The sequence below is a fragment of the Crotalus tigris genome, unplaced genomic scaffold, assembly GCF_016545835.1.
Source record: "Crotalus tigris isolate CLP2741 ecotype Arizona unplaced genomic scaffold, ASM1654583v1 scf7180000018397.210595, whole genome shotgun sequence".
NCBI classification, from domain to species: domain Eukaryota; kingdom Metazoa; phylum Chordata; class Lepidosauria; order Squamata; family Viperidae; genus Crotalus; species Crotalus tigris.
Window position 1 is genome coordinate 64,379 of NW_024096981.1, and position 7,450 is coordinate 71,828.

The 7,450-nt window shown below is 43.1% G+C and overlaps 1 pseudogene; it reads left to right on the top strand.

Annotated features, from left to right (window-relative positions):
* The window catches only part of LOC120311925, a 43,069-nt pseudogene extending 37,465 nt beyond the window's left edge, over nt 1-5,604 (top strand).
* The last annotated feature ends 1,846 nt before the right edge of the window (nt 5,605-7,450 follow it).

The following is a 7,450-nucleotide window of genomic DNA, read 5'->3' on the forward strand; positions in this document are numbered from 1 at the left end:
GGTTCCATGTAAGAAGCTAGCTCCAAAGTACATTGGCCCTTTTCGGATAGCCAAGGTCATCAACCCGGTAGCAATGCAGTTACAATTGACAAGGTTCCTTGGTAAGGTGCACCCGGTGTTCCACATCAGCCTGTTGAAGTCAGTGGGAGAAGTGTCCTAGGGGCAGGCCCCAGGTCCTGTTGCCCCAGGCCAATATGAGGTCCAGGAAATCTTAGATTCATGGGTGAGGAGGGGTGAAATGTATTACCTTGTTCTCTGGAAGGGGTATCTCCTATCTGAAGCATCCTGGGTAAGGGACAGAGCCATGTCTGCACCCAGACTGGTCAATAGATACCATAGGAAATTTCCCCACAAACCGGATAGGCCGCTTGCCGATCCAGCCACAAAGGAATGTGACCACTAACCCTGTTGTGCTTCTTTCCAGGGGGACCCTTGGTAGGGGGAGCCGAATGTTGGACCCTGCGAGGCCTACCCATCTGGATGGTCGGAGCCGTTGCCTGCTTGCCACTTCACCATCCGGCGAGGGCCCCGTCATCACTGTTGCTGCAATACTGCTCCTGGCGCCATTGTGGCCGACCGCCATCCTAAACTGCTGACAACATCATGAGGCACTCTGCTTTGTTTGCTGTTGTTGGGGCTGAGTGCTGTCCTTCTGACCTGCTGACGTCATCAGGAGGTGCCCTGCTTCATTTGCTGCTGTTGGGGCTGGTTGCTTTTCTCCCAGACTGCTGACATCCTGAGAAAGCACGTCGCTGGGCCCAACAATGTCCAGGTACTCCGCGGAGCCAGACGGCAAGAAGAAAGGCCTTTCCCTTGCCTGTGTTGTTGGCAAATGGCCTTGCATGGCTTGTTGGTGTACCGGCAGCAGAAGATGAGGCATAAAGGCACTGTGGTCTGGAGGGAGAGGGGCTAGGGACTCGGCAGATGAATCCTTTTAACTCCACCCTAATGGTGGCTTGTTGAGTGGGGCTGGGCCAGGTAAGGGTGGGGTCTGGTGTGGGTGGGGTATGTTTGTTGTATGTAAGGCACTGGGAGCAAGTCACTCCCAGTGCTAACTTTGTTACCACATAGCGAATAAAGCTGTTGGTTGTTTAGCGTTCCTGTTTTCTGGCTTTACTTGGAGCTCAAATAGGACATCTTAACAATAGCTTTCAATAGATCTCATCTGGATGTCAGTTCCTGTTGCTTTTAGAAGTGGGCATATTTGAGTTACAGTCATTCTTTTATCTTCAAAGTTCTCCATAGTTTGTGTATAGGCTTGTAAAATATCCTCTTCTGTTGTGGTTAGTTAATTTATAGAGTGATCAGTTAAAGTCTCAGTCTGGGATTTTGGGTCCAGAATTTTTCTAAAATTCAATTGATCAGTAAATTCTTCTTCCATCTCATTAAGTTGTGTACACTGTTGCATGTAGGCTTCTTCTTGGACTATAGATTGGTCTTTTGAAGTTTGAGGCTCAGCTTGTGCTTCTGCAAAATGATTTTTTTTTATTTTTATCCATGATTCGGACAGACCTAGACTCCAATTGGGCAGGGCCTTTTGAGATGACTGGGGCAGGTCTTAGCTCAGTTTTATGGGATGAATTTGAGTCTGTAACCACTGAGGATGCTGACAGAGCGGTAGGAGCAATGAGCGCCTCCACTTGTTTATTGGACCCGTGTCCTTCCTGGTTGGTCTCGGCTGCCAAGGAGGTGACACGAAGCTGGCTCCAGGTGTTGATTAACGCTTCATTGAGGGAGGGGTCTTTTCCACAATCCCTGAAGGAGGCGGTTGTGAGGCCCCTGCTCAAGAAGCCTACCCTGGACCCGGCTGATTTAAATAACTTCCGTCCAGTCTCCAATCTCCCCTTTGTGGGGAAGATTGTAGAGAGAGTGGTGGCGCTCCAGCTCCAACGGTCTCTGGATGAAGCGGATTATCTAGACCCTTTTCAATCTGGCTTCAGGCCCGGCTTCAGCACAGAAACCGCTTTGGTTGCGCTGATGGATGATCTCTGGCGGGCCTGAGACAGAGGTTATTCCTCTGTCTTGGTGCTACTTGACCTCTCAGCGGCTTTCGATACCATCGATCATGGTATCCTTTTGCAACGACTCGAAGGGGTGGGAGTGGGAGGCACCGTTTTACAGTGGTTCTCCTCCTACCTCTCTGGCCGGTCGCAATCGGTATTGGTGGGAGGGCAGAGGTCAACCCTGAGGCCCCTTGAATGCGGCATGCCACAGGGGTCAGTCCTCTCTCCCCTCCTATTTAACATTTATATGAAGCCGCTGGGTGAGATCATCAGACAGCACGGGGTGAGGTTTCATCAGTATGCTGATGATACCCAGTTATATATCTCCTCCCCGAGCTCTCTCAGTGAAGCGGCCGATGTGATGGGCTGTTGCCTCGAAGCCGTGAGGGTCTGGATGGGGGTTAACAGACTCAGGCTCAATCCTGACAAGACCGAGTGGCTTTGGATGTTGCCTCCCAAGGATCATGTCGACTGTCCAGTGTTGACTCTTGCGGGGGAAAATATACCCCCTTCGGAGCGGGTTCGCAACTTGGGTGTCCTCCTTGATCCACAGCTGAATTTGGAACATCAATTGACGGCTGTGGCTGGGAGGACCTTTGCACAAGTTCGCCTGTTGCACCAGTTGCGACCCTACCTGGACCGGGAGGCTCTCCTTACAGTCACTCATGCTCTTGTCACCTCACGTTTGGACTACTGCAACGCGCTCTACATGGGGCTACCCTTGAAAAGTATTCGGAGACTACAGTTGGTCCAGAATGCAGCCGCGCGAGTGATAGTGGGTGCTCCTCGATACACCCACGTTACACCTATCCTCCGTGAGCTGCACTGGTTGCCTATTGGTCTCCGGGTCCAATTCAAGGTGTTGGTCATTACCTTTAAAGCCCTATATGGCTCAGGGCCAGGCTATTTGCGAGACCGCCTACTACCTCATAGTTCCCTACGTCCGGTTAGATCCCACAGGCTGGGCCTCCTTCGGGCCCCGTCGGCCAAGCAGTGCCATTTGGTGGGGCCACGGAGGAGGGCCTTCTCTGTGATGGCGCCCACGCTTTGGAATCAGCTCCCCCCAGAGATTAGGACCGCTCCCACCCTGTTGGTCTTCCGTAAGCTACTTAAGACCTGGCTTTTCCGGCAGGCCTGGGGTTTATAAAACCTTACCCCTGGACGATTGTTTTTGTATTGTTGTTTTGTTATGTTTTAATGTGTTTTTTATTGTTAGCCGCCCAGAGTCCTTCGGGAGTGGGGCAACTTATAAATTTTAAAAATAAATAAATAAAATAAATAAATTTCATATCCTCTGTGGCTTCTAGTATTCTTTCCAGTATCAGCTCATAATCAAACTGTGGGTGAAATTCTTCCATTTCCATAGTAGAATAAACTTTTGGGTTTTTTTTTAGTGGAAGCTATATTTTTTAAAAGTCAATAAACGTCCGCCTCCACAATTTCTAGATCACAAATTCAACCCACAGCTGTTTCCAAGTCTTTATCTTTTCCTTTTATAAATTTTTGAAGGTCAGGTCTATCTTCAAGCACCAAAAATACATTGCAATTGCAGTAATATTTTTCGCCACAAGTGAGCTATAGAAAGTTTTTTCTTTCCAAGTTAAGGACTTTTATCTCGTTGAGAACAAGGAAGAAAGAAGGAGGAAGAAGTAATTATCTCCGGTATAGTAAATAGAATAATGCTCTATATTACAAATCTTTCCAGGGCTCCCTGATATCCAAAGAGTTGAAAATCCAATAAATGCTGTTCTGTAATTTTATTCAAAGTGTTTTTCCCCCAAATAGATGAATGCCACTTTCTTAGGGCAGGGAAGTCATCTAAACTAATAGACTTTTTGCAGGGAAAATAGTTGGGGATAGATTGGGGAAGGAAAAGTCTTACCCAGATTTCTCTGCAGTTGTTTCTTCATGCTTAGTTGTTCTTTTGACTTCAGCTGGTACAGCTAGATGATTTTACTGGCCGATCTTTGCTCCGTTGGCCGCAGGAGAAGCTGCCACCTTCCTGCAGTCACCAGCAAGCCTCCTCCTCGGTGGTCACCTCTCCAGGGTGACTTTCAACCCCCTTCAGGGTGTACCAGTGAAGGAAAATTGGCCAGTGAAGAGATGAGTCTTTTCACATGACTACGGTCACCGCAACTGGAAGCGGAAGTCTTAGTCCAGTTTTTAATGATATTTTAATCTATGTAACTTTAATATTTTAATTATCTTTTACTTGTTTTATAATGTGTAAGCCACGCAGAGTCACCTTGCAAGGGAGATGAATGACATAAAAATTGAATTCAAAATATACAGTGAATTTACAATTTTGTGAACCCTTTTGAATTTTTAATATTTCTGCATACGTTTGACCTAAACTGTGATTGGCTGTCCGCACAAATTCTACACCTAGATAAAAACAAACTAATTAAACAAATGAGTTGAAAACATTATCCTTCTACCATTTCTGCTTGTCATAATACGAGGCTTATTTTATTCTCCCCATCATTCCTTTGAAATTTTGGTGACTGCATCTTAAAAGGATACTATAAATTTAGGAAGAAGCGGTGAAGGGCAAATAAAATGAACACTCCCTTAAAAAAAGAAGCTCAAACATTTGATACCTTTTAATATAGAAGAAAAGGAAAACGGTTGAATAATTAAAATTGTGAATCTGTATAAGTAGTTATTGGAAAGGAATTTGTATTTTCTCATAATAGTGGTATCTAGAGTGAATGTAGCCTCACTGGATATTTGCGATAAAAAGTAGCATTTTTAGAGGGGAAAGAATTGAGACCACAAATGAGTTAGAGGATGGTTATCCAAATATAAGTTGTTACTGTACATACTTTACAACTTGTTTGTCCTTTAATAGGAGTTGCTTGACTTTATGGTCAAGTGTATCTCTTTATTCATTTAACAATAGATAAATCAGCTTCCTTCATCGTATCTTGATGTATTGAGTTCCAGTCCTGTCTTGGCCATGAAAGCCACCTGGGTTACTTTGGGCCAGTCACTAAGTCACTAAGAGTTATTTGTAAAAAATAATAAAGCAAGGATATAAACAAATAAAAGAATAAATTATTGAAATTTTGAGTTTGATATGAGGAAATATATTGAACTGATTCAGCTACTTAGTCAACATCCTTAAATAAAAAAAGGACCAGTTCTCAGTTTTCCTAGAACTTGAATCACCTGTAAATCATTAATGGATAAATTGTATTCCAGTTTCATTGTGTCTCTATATTTAATTATTGCTTAAGATCCCCAGGAAGTTATATAACAAGAATTTTGATTACAGTGTCAATTTTTTATGTAATTTCAAAATGTTCTAGTTTATTTTTCCTTTTTTGTATGATTTTACTTTTTCCAGGGTGATGCATACTTTTTCATAGAACATGTAGCAGCTGACAGATCAACCTGGACCTACTTCTGGCAACAAGTCTGTAATCTTACCTGGGGATATTTGACAGATGGGTGCTCCGTGTTAAGAGAGAGCTGGAAATATATAGAGAATGCAGGATTTTCTAAACTGAACTTGCAACACATCAGAGGCTCATTGTTCATAAGTTTAGTTTCTCCCCATATTTATGGATACGGTGTGAAGTAATTGTTCAATCTGGAGAAAGCATCTTTCTCTTAAAATCAGATTTCTGAATTTAAGGAATTAACAGTAACAATGCATATGCTGCAATAAGAAAAGGATTTCCTCTATTCTATATGATTCAGAGTGGAGAAAGGTTCCTAAACGTTTAGGCTGCGCTAAGCCTAAATGGTACCTTAGATCAAATTTGGAGGGAGGGCAAATAATAAATGTAAAAATTAATTTAAAAAAACAATCCTGCTGTCAAAAGACCATGTGGGGGGAAAAGCCCCCACCATTTTGCTGTGGCATCACTTAGACCACCATGTCAGTTCTCCAGGAAGGACAGCTCGAAGAGGCTTTTGGGGGGGTATTACTTGTAACCTGTGTGGAGTTCTCTAGTAACAAACTGGTAATAGAAAAAGCTCTAACTTAAGCACAAGCAGAGCAGGGAATCTTGCTTAAATAGTACTTCAGGCAGAAGCCTTTGTTGGCTTTTAGGAGAAACCTACACAGAAAAGACGTTTCTCAGCTTCTTACTGCCTGTACTTGTAGAGAGGGTCAAACTACATATATAGACATGGGTTTAGACTGAAAGCTAAGGCTTAGCATTTAGAAACTGATAATGTTGTATCAAAGCTTGCTAACTGCTGAATTATGTATTATCTCCTAGTTTTACTTATCATGCTTTTCATTTTCAATAAAAAAGGGTTTGAGGTTTCTCTCTCTCTCTCTCTCTCTCTCTCTCTCTCTCTCTCTCTCTCTCTCTCTCTCTCTCTCTCTCTCTCTCTCTCTCTGTCTTTCTGGTGAACTTTTGCTCATGACTTTTTCTGAGTATGGGCAAATGCAAATATTGTATACCCTGGTTCTGGGATATATTGTGAGTTGTGTAACTGATCCATGGAAAAGCCTGGTCCTCAATAATCATTTTAAGTGAGGACTGAGAAGAGATGTGTTGTTAAACGTTAACCTGATATTTACATGTTTGTAGAAACATTTTTGGAAAATACTTTGGCATATTTGTTTAGCACCAGAATTTAGATTCCAGAATTCCAAAATCCAGGTTTAAATGCCCTAAGCCTAGTGCTTTTTTCATTTTTTAAATTTATTACACCCAAAGACTTATACAGAAAAAACCAAACTGTTTAAAAATAAAAGGATGGATATAAAACACAAAGTAAAAGAATGTACAGAATATGACTTCCGGTTTGCTGACGCAGCTGCTGCGGAAGCTTGGAAGGCGACTCCATCTTCCACATCCGCTTTTCCTTCAATGGGGAACCCTGGAAAGGGTTGAAAGTCGCCCTGTAGGAGTGACAAGCAAGGAGGGGACCCCCGCTTGATTGCGAGAGGGTGGCAGCCCTTCCACTCGATCCAGGGCAGCCCTCCAAACTGGCAGAGAAAAGACTGTCCATAGCAATATGGCTCATCATTAGGCTGCAGACAGCTAAAGTCAAATCTACTATCAAGCACTTTGAAAGCAATGTGGATGAAACTGGGTGAGATCTGATCTTCTTTTTATCCTAAGTACCTTCTTTTCCTGTAAAGGCTGTTTGAAGTATGTTCCCCCTGTGAGGATAGAGGGAAGGGAATTTCTATCCACCCTCTAAGAACTGCGGCGTCTGACTATCCAGGGCAGGGGTCGGCAACATTAAACACTCAAAGAGCCACTTCTCACAGAAAAGAAAACATTGGGATAACACTGCATATATCCTTTTTTACCTTTATGCTATGTATAAAAAAACTATAGTGTGTTGCATTTATGAAATCAATGAACGACTATAAAGAAAACAAATTCTTATGCCAGAGAAAAAGGGAAAAAACCTTTCTCCATCATCCCAACAGGAGAAAACAATTTTAGTAGCTTATCTACCATCTTTAAATACAG